Below are 19,939 nucleotides of genomic sequence, written 5' to 3' on the forward strand. Positions count from 1 at the left end.
TGACTTTTCTTCAAAGATAAAAAAAAAAAAAGATAGAAAAATAATACACGCAAACCCAACCATACCAATAATTTCACTAAATTTAAGTAGTCTACCAAGACAAATGAAAATATATGTCCATGGTACTTGAAAAGATGCTCAACATTGCTCACATCAGGGAAATGCAAATCAAAACCACAATGAGATATCACCTTACACTGGTCAGAATGGCTATTATCAAAAAGATAACAAATGACAAATGTTGGCAAGGGTGTGGAAAAAAGGCAACCCTCACGCACTGTTGGTAGGAATGTAAATTGGTGCCACCACTGTGGAAAACACTATGGAGGTTCCTCAAAAAACTAAAACACAACTACCATATGACACAGCAATTCCACTGCTGGGCATATATTTGAAAAAAAAAAGAAAACACGAGTTCAAAAAGATACATGCACCCCAATGTTCAGAGCAGCATTATTTACGATAGCCAAAATATGGAAGCGACTTAAGTGCCCATCAACAGATGAACAGATAAAGGAGACGTATGGTGTGTGTGGCGGGGCCGGGGAGCACACACACAGTGGAATACTACGCAGCCATAAAAAAGAATGAGGGCTTCCCTGGTGGCGCAGTGGTTGAGAGTCTGCCTGCTGATGCAGGGGACACGGGTTCGTGTCCCGGTGTGGGAAGATCCCACATGCTGCGAAGCGGCTGGGCCCGTGAGCCATGGCCGCTGAGCCTGCACATCGGAGCCTGTGCTCCGCAACAGGAGAGGCCAGAACAGTGAGAGGCCCGCGTACCACAAAAAAAAAAAAGAAAAAAAAGAAAAATACAAATAAACTTGAAAAAAAAACTGTCCATATAAAAACTTGGATACAATATTCATAGCAACACTACTCAAAATAGCCAAAATGTAGAAACAACCTGACTGTCCATCAACTCATGATGTGGAATTTCCATGCAATGGAGTATTATTCAGCCATAACAAGGAATGAAGTACTACTGATACATGCTGTGACGTGGATGAATCTAGAAAGCATTACGCTAAGTGAAAGAAGCCAGACACAAAAGTCAAACATTATACTATTCCATTTACAGTAAATATCCAGAATAGGCAAATCTACAGAGAAAGCAAGCAAACTAGTGGTTGTCAGGAGGGGGAAGGAGGAGGGAAGGGGAATGGGGAATGACTGATAAAAGAGAAAAAGATTTCCTTTCGGGTGATAAAAACAGTCTGGAACTAGATAGTGATGACAGTTGCGTAACATTGAGAATGTACTAAATGCCACTGAACTGTAGATTTTCAAGTTGTTAACATGGTGAATTTTATATTATGTGAGTTTTGCCACAATTTTTTAAAAAAGGAATGAAGTACTGATACATATAACATGAGTGAACCTCAAAAACATTATCCTAAATGAATGAAGCCAGTCACAAAAGATCACATACTATATGATTTCATTTAAATGAAATGTCCAGAATAGGCAAATCTATAGAAACAAAAACTAGATTAGTGGCTGCCTAGGGCTGGGGTGCGAGAGAGGGGGATTGGATAGTGACTACGAATGGACATAAGATTTCCCTCTGGCATGATGAAAATGCTCTAAATTAGATTATGCCAATGGCTGTAAAACTCTGTAAATATTCTAAGAACCACTGAATTGAACCCTTTAAATGGGTGAATTTTATGGTGTATAAATTATATCTCAATTAAGCTGATTTTCAAAAGCAAATTGTCAAGTGATCTAACCACTCCTAAATAAAGACAGAAACTATTAGACCGGGTTATAAAAAAGAAAGACTCAATTCTAAGCTATCTACCGGAAACAAATTTTAAATATAAAGACACAAATGCATTAAAAGTAAAAGAATGACTGACTTTTGACAAAGGAGCAAAGACAATTCAATGGAGAAAAGATAGCCTCAAAAAGTAGTAGTGGGAAAATTAGATGCCCATACGCAAAAAAGAGACTGAGACCTTACACTTTCTACAAAAAATAATTCAAAATGAATCATATACCTAAATATAAAATACAATACTATAAAACTTCTAGAAGAAAACACAGGAGAAAAATCTATATGTGATCTTGGGTTTGGCGATGAATTTTTAGATACAACACCAAAAGCACAATCCACGAAAAAAAACCTGACAAGGTAGACTTTACTAAAAACTTCTGCTCTGTTAAAGACACTGTTAAGAGAATGAAAAGACAAGCCAGAGAATGTGATAAAATATTTGCAAAAAACATATCTGATAAAGAGCTGGTATCCAAAATACACCAAAAACACACAGAACTAAACAGTAAGAAAACAGACAACCCAATTAAGAAATGGGCAAAAGATCTGAACATATACTTCACCAAAGAATATATACATATGGCTAACATGTATATGAAAAAATGCTCAACATCATTAGTCACTAGAGAAATACAAACTGAAATAATGAGATGGCAATACAGACTTATTAGAATGGCTAAAAAATTTCTTAAACTGACAATACCAAATGCTGATGAAGATGTGGAACAGAACCTTTCATTCACTGCTAATGGGAATGCAAAATGGAACAGCCACTCTGAAAGACAGTTTGACAGTTTCTTACAAAGCTAAACATAAGCTTACTGTATGATTCAGCAATCACACGCCTAGGTATTTACCCAACTGATTTGAAAATTTATGTCCATACAAAACCTACATACAATCACCAAAAACTGGAAGCAAAGAAAATGTCCTTCAATAGGTGAACAGATAAAACAAAAACAAAAACCTGATATGTTCAGCGATAAATGAGCTATCAAGCCACAAAAAGACTTGGAGGAACCTTAAATGCATATTGCAAAGTGAAAGAAGGCAGTATGAAATGCTAATATGATTCCTTTTACATGACATTCTAGAAAAGGCAAAAACTACAGAAACAGTAAAAAGAGATCAGTGGTTTCCAGGGTTTTGGGGTTTGGCAGAGAGGACTGAAGAATTGAAGTGTGGAAACTTCTACAGATATAAAACTATTCAATATGATACTGTAATGGTAGATACACGACATTACACATTTGTCAAAATTTACAACACAGAGAGCGAGCTTTAATGTATGCAAAATTATCAAAACCATTGAGGAGGTCATGGGATCCACTGAAGGAATGTGGAGTAGGTCAAGAGAATATAACTACTACAAATGTTTGAAAACAACCTCACTGAAGGGGTCGGGGTGGAGGGGTGGCGAGATGCTGGCCAAAGTAACTTTAGAAATGAGTAGAGTCTTTAAAACTAAAAGCAACAGGAACTGCAAATAGGCACTCTAGCTGATAAAACTGTTTCACACAGGGGTATGAGTTAACAGTTCTGATACTGCTATACATGTATACTGGAACTGAACAATTACATAAATGGATGACAGACGGTGGGAGCCAGGTTTCTCATTGTCGGAGCAGGTATTTACAGATAAGCAAGGGGAGAAGTATCCATGTAGTAATGGATTAAAGTTGGAGCTCACCACGAATTCATATTTAGTTTAATATAAATACAGATGGTGATATATAGGAAGAGTTATAGGTATACAACGGGTTACTATACACAAGTATATTTCCTTGCTCAATCAACTAAGAAGACATAGAAGCAACGACATCCAGTAGCAATCAGCACACCAAGCATGTAGATCTTGCTTTCTAACACCATCCTCCAACAAGAGGAACCAAGGCTCCTTGAAGAAATGACTGATTATAGGACTGGGACAGGAAATACAGGTATCCTTTGCTTTTCAAAAGTTCACTATATGCCACTTCACTTTTACAAAAGACCTACATAAGCACCTATTTTTGCTAATCCAAAACAAATCTGAAAAAAAATTACACTTTTATGGAAAGAGGTGAAAAGCAAAAATAACATTCAGCATTTGTTTTATTTTTTATTTATTTATTTATTTATTTTGCTGTACACAGGCCTCTCACTGCTGTGGCCTCTCTCATCGCAGAGCACAGGCTCTGGACGCGCAGGCTCAGCGGCCGTGGCTCATGGGCCCAGCCGCTCCGTGGCATGTGGGATCCTCCCGGACCGGGGCACGAACCCATGTCCCCTGCATCGGCAGGCGGACTCCCAACCACTGCGCCACGAGGGAAGCCCTATTTTTTATTTTTTTAACATCTTTATTGGAGTATAATTGCTTTACAATGGTGTGTTAGTTTCTGCTTTATAACAAAGTGAAGCAGCTATACATACACATATATCCCCATACATACAATGGAACATTACTCAGTCAGCATTTGTTTCGCAGCAAGCAGTTATAAAGGCAGTGTGCACCCCAAGCAGAGAGAGGAGAATGGCACCACCAAGCTCCTTCCCCAGGAACTACACTCCGCATCTCAGCATCAAGCTGATATAGCTTTGAACTGTGTAAGCATCTGTGCTTCATCTTGATTTATTGTGTGCATTCGTTAACAAGATGTGTCCTAAAGTAACTGTTTCTTCACTTTACACCATTCTGGCTTAGGAAAGGTTTCATAGGAACACTCTAGTACTTTCATATAGCAGGGGAAACCTTTATACAAAATGAGCCTGCACAGACACAGAAAACAAACTTATGGTTTCCAAAGGGGAAAGGGGGGGTAGGGACAAATTAGGAGTTTGGGATTAACATATACACACTACTATATATAAAATTGATAACCAACAAGGACCTACCGTATAGCACAGGGAACTACACTTAATATTTTTAATAACCTATAAGGGAAAAGAATCTGAAATACATATACACACACACACACACAGACACACACATACACAATCACTGAATCACTTTGCTGTACACCAGAAACTAACACAACATTGTAAATCAACTATAATTCAATTTTTAAAACTTGAGAAAAAAATTTAAAAAACAAAGTGAAAAAAACAATAAAAACAAAAAAAACCAAAATGAGCCTGGAGCATTTTTTCAGTGCCAGAATTAACAAACATGCAAACAAACAAGAACAACAACAAACCCACATTTATGGGTGTATGTCAAAGGAGCATAGGAACCAACTAAAAGAGCTCCCAATAGCCAAGGCTAGAACAATTTGAACAAATAAAGTAGTACTGGATTATAACCCAAAGCATAAAATAAATATCTGTAAGTCCATGCTGATATAAATTAATGATATGAATAAATTAATAAATGAAGGAAAAGAGACAACTTTCCCATGCAAAGGAATTCTAAATAACTTAAGCAGATACTCTGTCCTCAAGGAGTGTGTAATCCCCTACTCCTTAAGTGTGGGATAAGCTTAGTGACTTCTTCCCAAAGAGTACAGAATGGAAAGGGGGAGGAGAGTAACTTTACGGTGAAGAACATGATAAACACGACCTCAGCCAGGTAATCATAACCAACATCAAAATCACAAGTCATGTTGACAGTATGTACCCCTGAGATGATATAACGAAGGTGGCACTTTATCTCTGCAATCTTCCTCATAATCTAACCTTAAAAAAAACAAAATTGGAAGAATTCCAATAAAGGGAAATCCTGCAAAATGCCTGACCAGTTCTCCTCTGAAGTGTCATGGTGATCAAGAACAAGGATAATCTAAGAAACTGTTACACCCAAAAGTAGTCTACGGAGACACAACAACTAAATGTAACAAAGTGGTATCTGGATGGGATCCTGGAACAGAAAAAGGACATTAGCTAAAAACTATGGAAATCTGAATAAACTATAGACTTTAGTTAATAATAACATATCAATATTGGTTCATTAATTGTAACAAACATACCATACTAATATAAGATGTTAAGAACCTGGGTCTGGGGTATAGAGAACTCTCTGTACTATATTCTCAATTTTTCTGTAAATCTAAAATTGTTCTAAAAAGTAAAGTATTTTTGAAAAGGTACAAGGATGCAAAAATATATGTTATGTACATTTTAATCATAAGAAAGCTAGAGTGGCCATATTAATAACAGGTAGACTTCGGAGCAGGGATAACGAGAAACATTTCATAATAACATAAAAGTTAAATCATCAAGACATAATCCTAAACATGTACAGATCTAACAAGAGAGCATTATATAAGCAAAAACTGACAAGTTAAAGGAGAAATAAACAGATCCATAATTAAAGAGAATTCAACACTCCTCATTCAGTAATTCATAAAACAGGTATGCAGAAAATCAGTAAGGATACATAAAATTTGAAGAACACTATCAACTAACTTGACATAATTAGTATTTATAGAACATTCCATCCAACAACAGCAAAAATCCACAATCTCTTCAACTACACACAGAACATTCACCAAGATAAACCATATGCTGGCCCATAAAACAAGCCTGGATAAATTTACAGTAAGTCCCCTATACATACAAACATTCAGGTTTCGAACTTTCAAAGACATGAACGTGTGTTTACATGTCCAATCACGTAAATTATTTCAAGTATCTGGCGTACATCATCATGTGCCTGCATCCTCTACAAGTGGTTGTGCTTTTGTGTACTTTACTGTACAGTACTGCTGCTGTGCAACATGAGGAGCTTACTAATGAACACCTGATGGAATTGGAGGCCCAGAGAAAGGACGAAGAGAGACAAGAGGAAGAAAAAGTAACTGAAGAACTGAAGAGATTGATGACGCAGGAAATGGCAAGGGGATTTTCTTTATTTGAGGAGTCACTGTTAGTTTTTGAGGCATAGGACTCAAACATAGAACGGTACACGAAGGTTGCAGCAGCTGTTCAGAATGCAATCCAGTGCTACCGTGTCATCTATGACAGAAAAAAAGAGCTACTACCCAGACATCACTGGAACGTTTTCTCAAGAGGGTAGATAGAACTGAATCTAGCAAGGAACCAGAACCTGTGCCATCAACGTCAGGCATGAATGAAATTGCAGCCTGCCCTCCATCCCCTATTGCTGACGATCCTTCAGCTCTACCATCTCCCACGTCCTCTCGCTCCTCCAGTCAGTAACTCTTCTTGCCTGTTCACTTGGTGCCAGCCCCTGTAAGCCAGCTGTTGTACTGTACACTGTACTTTTCAAGGTACTGTACTGTAAGATTAAAAATGTTTTATTTATTGTGTTTGTTTTTTATGTATTATTTGTGTGAAAAGTATTATAAGCCTATTATAGTACAGTACTATATAGCTGATTGTGTTAGTTGGGTGCCTAGGCTAACTTTGTTTGACTTACAAACAAACTGGACTTGTGAACGTGCTCTCGGAACAGAACTCATTTGTATGCAGGGGACTTACTATAAAAGACTATAAAACATACAGAATATGGAATGAAATTTGGAATAACAGAAAGATATCTTATAAAATTTCCCCGATATTTCAAAACTAAACAACACTCTTCTAAATAATCCATTAATCAAAAAAGAAACTGTAGGGCTTCCCTGCTGGTGCAGTGGTTGAAACTCCGCCTGCCGATGCAGGGGACACAGGTTCGTGCCCCAGTCTGGGAAGATCCCACATGCCGCAGAGTGGCTGGGCCCGTGAGCCATGGCCGCTGAGCCTGTGCGTCCGGAGCCTGTGTGCCGCAACAGGAGAGGCCACAACAGTGAGAGGCCCGCGTACCGCAAAAAATTTAAAAAAAAAAAAACTGTAAGAGAAATCAGAAAATATTTTGAACTAAATGAAAATAACAGAAATCAATTTGTGAGATGCAGCTAAAGCAATGTTTAGAAGGGTATTCTTCTAAATTTATTATTACTTATATTAGAAAAGAGGAAAGCTTTTCAATCAGTAATCTAAGTGTCCACCTTGAGATGTTAGAAAAAGAAAAGCAAATTAAACCAAGAGTAAGTAGAGGAAAAAATTAAAAGAAGAGAAATCAGTAAAATTGAAAATGGACAAGCAATAGAAATCCATGAGTCTAAATCAAGAAAAAAAACAGGAGGCAGAAATTACCAATGAGTAATGAAAGAAAGTACATCATTACAAATCCTTTAGACATTTAAAAACTAACAAGGAAATATTATAAACACTTTCATTCCATTTTCAACGTAGATGAAATGGACATTTTTTTAAGACACAAATTTCCAAAACTGACATAAGAAGAAACAGAAAATCCAAACAGTCCTATATATATGAATTGCCAATAACCACCAAAAGTAGGAAGAGGCAATGAAGGACTCTTTCCTGAGCCTTCAGAGTGGGCACCTTGATTTTAGACTTACAGTTTCCAGAACTGTGAGAGAATAAATTTGTTAATTAAACCACATGATTTGTGGTTATTTGTTATGGCTACCCTAGAGAAACTACAACACATGTTAATATTTTGGACGTAGTAGAATAAAAAATGTATTAAAGGTATGAAATTTAATTTTTGTTACTTCTTAGTGTGGAGCTACTAGAAAACTCAAAATTACACATGTGGCTTACATTATTTCTAGTGAAGACCACTAATCTAGCTAGTGCAATAAGGCAAGAAAAAACTAAAGGAATACTGATTGGAAATGAAGAAGCAAAATTTGGCTTTTTCTGTAGACATGATGATTATGTATTAAGAAAATCCTAAAGAATACACATAAAAGCTACCAGAACTGAAAAGTGAATGCAGTAAGATAGAATACAAGGTCAACTTTGTATTGCATTTTTATATACTATCAAGAAACAATTTTGAAAAAGAAAATTTAAAATACAGTATCACTGGGCTTCCCTGGTGGCGCAGTGGTTGAGAGTCCACCTGCCGACGCAGGGGACGCGAGTTCGTGCCCCGGTCCGTGAAGATCCCACATGCCGTGGAGTGGCTAGGCCCGTGAGCCATGGCCGCTGAGCCTGCACGTCCAGAGCCTGTGCTCCGCAACAGGAGAGGCCATAACAGTTAGAAGCCCGCGTACCGCAAAAAAAAAAAAAGTATCATTGACAATAGTTAGCATCAAAAAACATGAAATACTTGGGGAATCAATTGAACAAAATGTGAGCAATACCTATAAAATGAAAATTACAAAACACTGCAAAAAAAACCCTAAAGATATTTAAATAAAGAAAAAATATGCCGGGTTTCCCTGGTGGTGCAGTGGTTGAGAGTCCGCCCGCCGAGGTGGGGGACACGGGTTCGTGCCCCAGTCCGGGAAGATCCCACATGCTGCGGAGCGGCTGGGCCCGTGAGCCATGGCCGCTGAGCCTGCGTGTCCGGAGCCTGTGCTCCACAGCGGGAGAGGCCACAAGAGTGAGAGGCCCGCGTACCGCAAAAAAAAAGAGATATGCCATGTTAAAGTATGAGAAGACTCACTATTATTAAAATGTCAATTCTCCCTTTCAGGCTTATTGTAGAAACTGACACTCTTATTCTACAATTTATAAGAAAATGCTAAGGATATAAAATAACCAAAACAATTTTGATAAAAACACAATGGTAAAGGAAAAACACTACCTGATTGCAAGGCTTGCTATAAAGAAACAGTAATGAAGACAATACAGTATTGGTATAAAGACAGACATTTAGACCAACAGAACAGAGAGAGACCAGAAACCAACCCATGGTTAATAAATAAATAAATAAATTAATTAAAAGGAATCACATCTCACATAACCTCCAACCCAGTAAGGGGGACTAATATGAAGAAAGGAAGAGACAGAGGGAGGGAAGGAAGGGAAGGAAGAAAAATTAAACTCTACAGAATAAAATAACAAGATGCTATGATAACACCTGATCTCGCTAACTAGACAGTGTGATCAGGAAAGACCTCTCAGAAAAGTAACAGGTAAATGGGAGAGTACATGTAAAGGCTCTAAGGGAAGGAATCTAAAAGTAGGCCAGTGTGACAGGTGCACAGTAGGCAAGGAGAAAATAAGACTACAGAGATAGGGCTTTTCAACCAGAGGAAAATGTCTGTATAGTTCTCTATTCTATCAACTTTTTTCCATCCCTACCACTGCTGTTCTCAATTCTCATCTAGATGCCTACAAGACCTCCTAGCTGATGAACCTGCAGCCTCACTCAAGCTGGTCTCCCAAATCCATCCATCACAACTGAGCCAAAGATATTTAACAGCTTAAAATTATTAAATGGCTCCCTGTTCCCTGCAATGTATAGTCTTAATTTCCTTTCTGACTTTTAAGATCCTTCATGACACAGCCCCTACTTACCCCTCCAGCTTATGCCCCACTTCCCTCCAAAACTACCTGTGGCCCCACACTAAGTTACTTGCATCTTAATAAAACCCACCACATGCTTTCATTACTTTGTGCCTTTTCACATCTTTGAGTTTTAAATCAAATGTCTCCTCTGTAAAGCACCTCTAATACACACCAAACACACTTAGGTATTTCTCTCTGCTCCTATAGCATCATTTGCTCTATTCTAGATTTGTCATGATGTGGTAGTTATGATGCTTACCTACAAGACTATGATGTGTACCCTACTAGACTTTAATATACAGACTGTATGTTATTCATCTTTTTATCCCTAGCAGATAGCACAGTACCTATTTAACAAAGACTTTTTTGCATAATTAAAAAATAGAGACTCCTAACATTTATGCTTTTAGGATCTAAGCATCCCTAAAGTAAGCATACACAATGACAAACTAGATTCAAGGAATCCTTTAAAATATTTCAAAGATTTAAAAAATCCTATAAAATGACTCTTCCATAAGTCAAATAATTAAAAATCTAGATTTTTAAATATTAAATTTGGTTGAAATGCGGTCCTCTTAGAAATATTTATGCCCCACAATATTACCATAAGAATTAAAAATTTTAGGGACTTCCCTGGTGGTCCAGTGGTTAAGACTCTGTGCTTCCAATGCAGGGGCTGCGGGTTCAATCCTGGTCAGGGAACTAAGATAGGTCGTGGCCAAAAAAACTAAATAAATAAATTATATATATATATATGAATATTACTTATTATATTGAAAAATAAAATTAATAGAATTATTACAGAAACTTGTAGCAAGTAAGAGAAAATTACAAATTTATATTTTAATCCCTATTCAGTGAATTCAAGTCACAAATGCACATCTACAGTTTTCACCTTGCTTTCAGTTCTCAATCAAATACCATATTGTAGGAGCCCTCATGATCCACTGCAAAGGAAGTAGTTCAAAGAATGTTCACATTTTCAAAAGTTTAATTTGGCTTGGACCATCATACTAGCAAAAAGATTTCATTATAGCATTATTTTAAGATTGAAAAAGTGGAATTACTAAAATATTAAAAGACAGAATAGAGAACAAATGTATGGACACCAAGAGGGGAAAGTGGGGGGGGGGGGGGCGGGTGTGGGATGAATTAGGAGATTGGGATTGACATGTATACACTAATATGTATAAAATAGATAACTAATAAGAACCTGCTGTATAAAAAATAAAATTCAAAAAAATAAAAGAGTAATGGTTAAATAAACTGTGACAGTACAACTTTGGACTACTACAAAATGATAAAATATAGCAATATGTATTACAATATTATGTTTAAAAAGACAATTGTATGAACATTAGCCACAGAATTATACGCAAGTATAGACAGGATTAGTATAGTATTATACTAATATACTATAGAGGACTTCCCTGGTGGCGCAGTGGTTAAGAATCCACCTGCCAATGCAGGGAATACAGGTTCGAGCCCTGGTCCGGGAAGATCCCACGTGCCGCCGAGCAACTAAGCCCGTGCGCCACAACTACTGAGCCTGCGCTCCAGAGCCCGCGAATCGCAACTACTGAGCCCACGTGCCACAACTACTGAAGCCCGCGCGCCGAGAGCCCGTGCTCCGCAACAAGAGAAGCCACCGCAAGGAGAAGCCTGCACACCACAACGAAGAGCAGCCCCCGCTCGCTGCAACTAGAGACAGCCCACGCGCAGCAACGAAGACCCAACGCAGCCAAAAAAATAATAAAAATAATAAAGAAAACCTTACTTAAAATATATATATATATATATAATAGAAGTATAACAGAACTAGACTACAGAAAATTGTAAATGTAAGCAGGGAGAATTCATTTCTTTCTTTTGAATTTCTCTTAATCATGTTATATTCTTTTCCACTAAAAAGTTAGTTTTCAAATAGTACATGAAGAGAATTGTATTACATTTACTTACTTATATGTAAGTATTATGTACTGACATAAATTTAAACAAAAACTTTAAGTTTAAAAACTACCTAATTTTTTCCCACAAAATACTAAGTTTTAAATTTCAAATAATAAAGTTATCTGATTTTGGAATTTCCTACAATCTGATGCTAAAGACCTACCCTTTTACACCAGCTATACTATGTAAACTCATTCCCCACGTTTTAACACTTTTAGAGTAATCTCCAATTCCCACAAGGCATCCCATCACTGCAAGTCTGTCAAACTGACAATCTTAAAAAGGAGGTACAACTTGTGGTACCAGCACAGAGAAGATAAAATTTTAATTCATGTACTATGAAAGCTTATTTGCCCTTACTAAGTTTCAGCAGATACATTATACTGGAAATACAAATTAAAACAAATTCCATTTGCAAATCAAAAAGACCAAATGAAACAACCTGCCTCTGACTCAGCAGCTTTTTTACTTTACAACCTGTACTTAAGTTGCAAGGATAAGACTGAAACCTAACTTTCAAACTGAGAAGTAAAACCAGTGCAAAATCAATATTTGTCTTGGCAGGAAACTCCAATAAAAATATGAGATGTTTTGGTCTCAACTTGAGATATAGAAAAGCAAAGGTGCCTCCTTGGGTTATTATTTATCATGCAAAATCCCTTGTCTATAGCTACAAATTAGCTTTTATTGCAGATACTTAACATGTTTCTTTATAGGCAGCGCCTCAGCCAAATAACCTTCCAAATCTGGCACCATGAATTGTTACAGCTTACACACCACTGCAGTTCCTTGTAATTTAAAACATTTGCGTTTTAAGAACAGTCTCCACACACCAACTCTACTGCCAATTTCTCCAGCTGAAAGCTCGAGTTTATACTACAAAATACTATATTTACTCTCAACGACAGAATGCGCTCGTTTACAAATTACACAAGAATAAATGACTCCAATACACAACTTAAAAATGTCTAACATCATACCTTTTCCATTATCCAAATTAACAAGTCTAAACAGCAGTACACTAAGTGAGGTACTATGACCAAAGTTAACTGCCATATCATCAGTTCAGTAAAATCAGTAATACACAAGACAGACCCCTAATCCCAATCAACTATTTAGCAAAATGGCCACAGGGGATACCAATGAGGGGAAAGTGTGGATTGAGTTTGCCATTACTAGAAAAACGAGTCAAAGCAAGTCTGTACCAGAGGCAGATTAACCTCATGAATACAAATCTAAGTTCATTTCTGAGTTCCAGTCTCACACCAAGAAGGCAGTTTATCAAATTTTTAACAGTAACACAAAGAACAGGGCAAAAAATAAAATAGAGAACTTTTTTTTTCATGGTAACGTTGATAAAGAACAGGTATCCTTCAATGCTCAGAAATGAATTTTTCCTTTTACAACCAGTTTTTCTCTTATCACGTGTACACAGAAAATCCTACAGTTCTCTGCATTTCAGATAGCTTAATACACACGATCACCTCAAATCAAATATTTATTGAAAACTTACCTCCTTAGCACAAACATTCTCTCCTTACTACATCCTTCGCCTTCTAAACTGAGACCGGAAGGGAAAACCTACTCCTACGATAAATTAGAGTCTAGGGAGAACATCTTAACACGAGTTTGCACACAATTAAGCAGGTTCAGTAAATCAATTACCCAGACTACAATGCTTGACAATTTCTCTGAAGCAAAAACACACAGCTTAGGGTTCATTACTGGAGATGACTCTTTCCCTCGCATTTACACAAGTAACTTCGGTAACTGCCCTAAATTTTCCCGTGTGAAACAAACAGTTAATAGGAAGGAGGGGGAGTACTATTTAAAAACTGGGTCATTTCCTATGTATTCTGATGAAGTACGATCTTCGAGAAGGAAAAGGTCTATGAAGCAGAAAAAGAAAAGGAGAGGGGAATAGATGACAGCATCCTCAATGCAGAAAAGTTACAGCTCTTTACTGGAGTCAGCAATAGGGGCTCATTAGTTGGTTTTTTGGTTTAGTCACTCGGAGTTGAATGAAACCTGCCTTCCTAAAAGTCATCGCCAACAAAGAAGCCCTGAGGATCCGCCACGGCAAGGCGGAGGAGGAAATGTCCTCAATTCACCTGAGACACCTGCCCAGGTCCCCAGTTCTCTCCCCGCCCTGGCCCCCAACCCCCTCGGGTACCCCGGTCCACGCCCCTTGCCCCCCACCCAGGCGGCAGTCTCCTCGGCGGTCCCGAAGGCCCAGACCCCTCGCGCTTCCTTCCACCGCAGTGGCTCTCCGCAGCCGGGGCGGCGGCACGGGGAGGCCCTTCCCGAGCGGCCTCTCCCCCATCACACCCCGCAGGCTCCGGGGACTCCCCGCCCCCGGAAACCGCAGAGAAACTAGGCCGAGAATGCCAGTCCAGGCCACTCTACGCCTTCTCGGCGACCCCTGCACGCCGGCCCTCGGAACCCAGCCCTCCGAGCTGCTACCTGCCCAGCGCCCACCCGGCCCGGGAGCGCGGGTCTAGATGACGGGCGGCGCAGGGTTCCTCCGCGAAAGGCCCTCCGCCGCAGACTCACCTGCCGCCCGCTCCTCCTTCAGCGCCACCCGGGCACAGCCCCTTCCTGGGGCATGAAAGCGCCGGCTTCGGGCCTGGGCGCCCTCGACAGGGAAGGGCCGGGGATTTGCTCTGGCGGCCGCCGCCGCCACTGCCGCCACCACCGCCGCTCTGCGCCTGCGCCGCCTCCCGGGCTGGGTCTCGAGGGGCGCCGCTTGCAACGAGGGGTAACAGCCGGGAGCGCGAGCTCGCGCCGGCGCCTCGGCTCACCCGAGGCCGGTAGTGCGGGCGGCGGGTTGCCTAGGAGCTGCGTGCTGCACTGCTGCCCCGACAGCTGACGGCCATGTTTCTGTTCCCTTTTTCTTTTTTTCTCCCTCTCCTTCCGCCCCTTTCCACAGAACAGCACTTTCCTTCCCCCCTCCCGCTCCCTTTCCTACTGCGGGGGCGGTGGAAAAAGGCGTGGGGGAGGGGTGGGGAAGGGAGGACGCGGGGGCGGGGCAGCGCTCGAGCCCCGCCCCCGGGGAGGGCCGAGGCCGCACGGCCACTGCTCCCCTCCCCCACGCACCCCGCCGCGACACCCTCAGGGCGCGGGGGTGCCAGTGCCGACAGCCCGTGAGCCCCGCCTCCGCGTGCGCGCGGCGGGTCCTGAGCAGAAACAGAGCCAGGGAGAAAGGACTCAAGGTACTGCTTTGCACCCCTTCCTGCGGCTCTCAGACTCGCCTGTGGTGCGGCTTTATTGCCTTGGCCTCAAGCAGGTGGCGGCTGATCTTTTCCGGTTTTTCAAAGGCGAGGAAAAGGACTCCGAGTCCGTCAAAGTCACTGAGGACAGTGCTGAGAGAGATGCAGGTCTCTGGATGAGAAGTTTCCTTCCCAGGATGGGAGTTGGAATTCCCACGTATGACAGGGCGCCTCTCAGGCAGTAGAGAGACCCGCCGACTGGGGCTTGCCTAAGTCCTTCCTGGCTGCAGCGGCCCTTCAGAGTCCTTGACCGCGCTCGGTGTCGCTACCTCGGCAGAGATTTGGGGATGGGAACTCGGTACTTGGAAATTGCTCGTTTAAATAATCAGTCCTCTCAGGCCTCCTAAATAACTGTAGCCTCCTTATCCACACGGCTGCGTGCATGGTCCGTTCCCTTAATGCAAACTTTATGAGATATTGTTAACTACGCTTTGAAATAATTATATATATGTAATTATATATACATGGAAAAATAACAACTAGTTATTCAGGAAGAAGCAAATGGTTTGAAACAAATTAGGAGAACTCTTTTACCTCCTGGCAAAAAAACCTGGCGAGTGACTTCACAGATTCCATGGCAGGTCAGAATTAGAATTGGCAAGATTTGTGCACTAACGATGAGTATTCACATACATAATGATCATTTTCCTGAGAATTACCCTCTCCTTATTAAATCTGTATTTTTGCTGAAAAGTATGAGATTAAACCTCGGTCATGAGGGTCCTGTTGTCAACTTACTTCCAAAGTTTATTGCATATATGGATAGTTTAAATTTTGTAGCCAATAGCAGAAACTATTTCCCTGACCACGTTAGCAGTAAGAATTGATTCAGTAGAAAGAAACAGCAACAAAAAATGTCTTATTTAATAATAGTTTGGAGTCATTCTGAGCCTAGTGGAAACCAGTCTTTGACAGTGACCATCTGGACCGAAGTTTAGAAAGGAACTAATACTTCAGAATTCAGCTTGTTGACTTCTTGTCCTTCCTTTCTCAAGGGCAAATTAATTAATAGTTTAAAATCATTTACAAGATTTTGTAATGGGTACATTTTATTAACAGTCATAGATTGAGGGGTTTTTCCCTCTTTTCACAGTTTTTTGCACCCACAGAAATGAAAAATGGAAGAAACCAGTATATCTCTTCCATTTGATTGAGAAATTTTTCTCAATTTGCAGTGTAGGATTTAAGGATGTCTTTAATTTTTTTTTCACTATTTTAATTGTCCTATAGATTTACCATACATTTCCATTGCCATATTCTACCCAAAATTTCATAGAATGAACTTGTATGTTTGGGGTCTAATTTTTTGTCTAAGGTAGCTATTAAGTCTGAAAGTCCTTGAGTCAGCAGCAGCCTTTTCAACTGCACTCTTATGGACCCAGGGCTAAAATAAGTTCCTCTTAATTTTTAACACATATTTACTGTCTAAAAAGTGGGAAGGGAGCTGGAGAGCCCAACATAGCATAACATATATCATAATTGTTTTCGTGATGGTATCACAGTTTCCATTGAGTCTGTATAGATACAAGAATGCATAAAAGAATCAGCCCACTGAAGAGGGGCATACAGACATCAGATTGGGCATGGTCAATTTCTGCAGACTTCTGCAGATCAGCAGTGCAAAGGAGTTGAATGGAAACATTGAAATTTTTCTTAAAATAAGCAAGATGTTTTAGGCAGACATCTTCAGTGCTGCAGCAGCCACGTTATTTTCATCTTCCTAGTTGTTGTCTTCAGAAACTCCTAAACATTGCTTTTCATAGAAATATTCAAAGACCTTTATACTACTATGCTTTTTTTGTTATGCTCACTAGTTTTATTTTTTAGGTTCCACATATAAGTGATAACATATAGCATTTGTTACCATTATCTATTGTCAGATTTCTCTATCTGACTTAATTCACTAAGCATAATACCCTCTAAGTCCATCCACGTTCCTGCAAATGGCAAAATTTCATTCTTTTTTATGGCTGAGTAGTATTCCACTGTGTGTGTGTGTGTGTGTGTGTGTGTGTGTGTGTGTGTATCACGTCTTTATCCATTCATCTGTTGATGGCCACTTAGGTTGCTTCCATATCCTGGCAATTGTACATAGTGCTGCTTTGAACATTGGGGTGCATGTATCTTTTGAATTAGTGTTTTTGTTTTCTTCAGATATATAACCAGTAGTGGGATTGCTGGATCATATGGTAATCCCACTTTTAGTTTGTTGAGGAACCTCCATACTGTTTTCCACAGTGGCTGCACCAATTTACATTCTCATGAACAGCCCTGTGATAGCTTGTGTGTATTCACATGTCACATTTTCTTCCAAATCCCCAGTACCTAGCAGAGTATCAAGTACATGATAGGCTCTCAAAAAGTACTTGATGAATGACTGAAATAAATCATACCATGGTTCCCTCACTTTCTTCTACTCTGTCCTTAGGCAGGTTACTTAATTTTACTCATCTGTAAAGTGTGTGGAATGATGTTCATAAATAAGCTCATTTATTAATTTATAATAAGCTATAATTATCAAAGAGACCAGTTCAGTAATCAATACTTAGCATATGTGATAGATGGCCTCTCATTCATTATAGCTTACCCTGGTAATGATCCCTGCCTCCTGGTTTATGCCCTTGCGTAATCCCCTTCCACTGACTGTGGGGTGGTCTTACTGACTGGCTTTAACACGCAGAATACATCAGAAGCAATGAGATGTCTCTAACAAGATGAGGTTATAAAAAAGACTGGGGCTTCAGTCTTGGATTTTCTTTCTCACCTTCTTGGGTTGCTCACTCTGGGGGAAGCCAGCTAGCATGTCATCAGGCAGCCTTGTAAGTGATTTCAAAAGTGGATCCTCCCCAAGATGAGCTTTGAAATGACTGCAGCCACAGCCAACACTTTGATTGCAGCCTCTTGACAGACCCTGAACCAAAATCCAGCTAAACTGCTCCTGGATTCTTTACTCACAGAAACTATGAGATAATAAATGTTTCTTGTTTCCAAAATATTGGTGTAATTTGTTGCACAGTAATAGATAAATAAAACAGCACAGTAATACCTAGAAGATAGCAAGTGCTCATTAACGGTAGCCCTTCCTGGGAATTCTCTGGCGGTCCAGTGGTTAGGAACCCATGCTTTCATTGCTGAGGACCTGGGTTCAATCCCTATTCGGGGAACCAAGATCCCACAAGCCATGTGGCATGGCCAAATAAAAAAAGGTAGGTCCTCCTTTATTGATTATATCTGGGTTCAGCATGTGATACTTAGCATCCTATAATGCCAAGTTAAATGACAGTGTTTACAGTTGCAGTAAGAGAAGGTATCCAGGATAAGTGGAGAGACTAACTTGCCTGATATGTTATTTGTAAACTATCTTTGCTTCAAGAGAATCATTAAAATGTATATCATATGATGTCTAGGACTTGCTTCAGAATAATACAATGGGAGCAAGAAGGTGAGTAAGTAGGGGTTTAGGTAAAATAAAATTGGACATGTGTTGAAGCAGAATGTTTGGTACTTGAGGGTTCCTTATGTTGTTCTCTACTTTTTATGTCTTTTTGAAATTTTCCATATTAAAAAAGTTGTTTTAAGTATTCCATGAAATTGTAAGTTTAGAATTGAGGGGAATCTTTAAGAGATTATCTAGTCTAATTAACTCATTTAATAGATGGGGAAATTAAGGCCCAGCAAAGTTTATTGACTTACCTAGAGTCTCCCAGTCTCAGTTTTGGTGATTTCATAATTGAGTATTGAGTAGAAACTACAGTTGACACTTGAACAACATGGGTTTGAACTGCGCAGGTCCACTTATACGTGCGTATTTTTCAATAAATGAATGCTACAGTACTACACCGTCTGTAGTTGGTTGAATCGTTGGATGTAGAATTGCAGATATGGAGGGCTGACTATAAAGTTATATGCAGATTTTTGACTGCATGAGGGGATTTGCACCCCTAACCCATGTGTTGTTCAGGAGTCAACTGTACTAAATTCATGGCTCTTTATTTTCCCAAACAGAATAACTTGCTCCAGATTTCCTATAATCCACACTATGTAGACTAACAAGGTACTGGTTCCAGCCCCTCATAATCAGTTTTCAAAAACATAGCCTTTGAAGGCCTGGTGCTTCATACCCGTAGGCACTCTTAGTTATTCTTTTAGAAAGAGTTTTTAGTAAGAATGACATCAACAAACACTAGATCTGCTTTATTCATACGATATCTAAATGACTCTGTGTGTTCTGCTCTCCACAGGGAGCCCTAGCACACTCTTCTCTTTGTGCTGCACTCCAGTATCTTATCTGGCTGGGGACTCTGTCTCAACTTTATCAGAACAGGCTCATCTAGAGTCTTTCAGAGTTACTCAGCACATTCTTTATCCAGCTCTCTCCAAACATGGCTGGAGTAGGAGTGGGAAGGACTGACACAAGGCTCTTGGTCAGAGGAGAGTAAGTGTTCCCCGAGAACAATGTCCCAACAGATCATAAAGAAGAGTTTAGAGAAACTAAACTCTTAGCAGGGAGAGAGAAACAGAGAAAGATAATGGACAGAGAGGCTGAACAGGAAGGTAGTCTATATGAATATCTGAGTCACAAAACCTGCTGCCCATGACTGGCTTTTGTGAGCTCCCGACAGTATTTCAAGTGGAGGAAATAGTCCTCCACCCTCACTCAGTCTTTCCCCACTGTTGGAAACCAGTGTCTGTGC

The 19,939-nt window shown here is 39.8% G+C and overlaps 1 protein-coding gene and 1 long non-coding RNA gene across 5 annotated transcripts in view; one reads left to right on the forward strand and one right to left on the reverse strand.

Moving 5' to 3' along the window:
* Positions 1-14,830, reverse strand: part of DENND4C (DENN domain containing 4C) — a 126,664-nt gene extending 111,834 nt beyond the window's left edge. For 2 of the 3 annotated variants that reach the window (XM_019934885.3, XM_019934883.3), the window contains exon 1: positions 14,530-14,828. The gene's annotated coding sequence lies outside the window, so the exon portion shown is untranslated. Of the gene's footprint in view, positions 1-14,529 lie in introns of all 3 variants that reach the window. The other variant, XM_019934884.3, reaches the window with a different exon arrangement.
* A 211-nt stretch (positions 14,831-15,041) lies between these two features.
* LOC141278967 (uncharacterized) overlaps positions 15,042-19,939 on the forward strand; it is a 29,581-nt gene continuing 24,683 nt past the window's right edge. The window contains exon 1 of one of the 2 annotated variants that reach the window (XR_012332491.1): positions 15,042-15,188. This is a non-coding gene — a long non-coding RNA (uncharacterized lncRNA). The remainder of the gene's footprint in view (positions 15,189-19,939) is intronic. The other variant, XR_012332490.1, reaches the window with a different exon arrangement.

Source organism: Tursiops truncatus, chromosome 6 (genome assembly GCF_011762595.2).
Source record: "Tursiops truncatus isolate mTurTru1 chromosome 6, mTurTru1.mat.Y, whole genome shotgun sequence".
Classification (NCBI taxonomy): Eukaryota; Metazoa; Chordata; class Mammalia; order Artiodactyla; family Delphinidae; genus Tursiops; species Tursiops truncatus.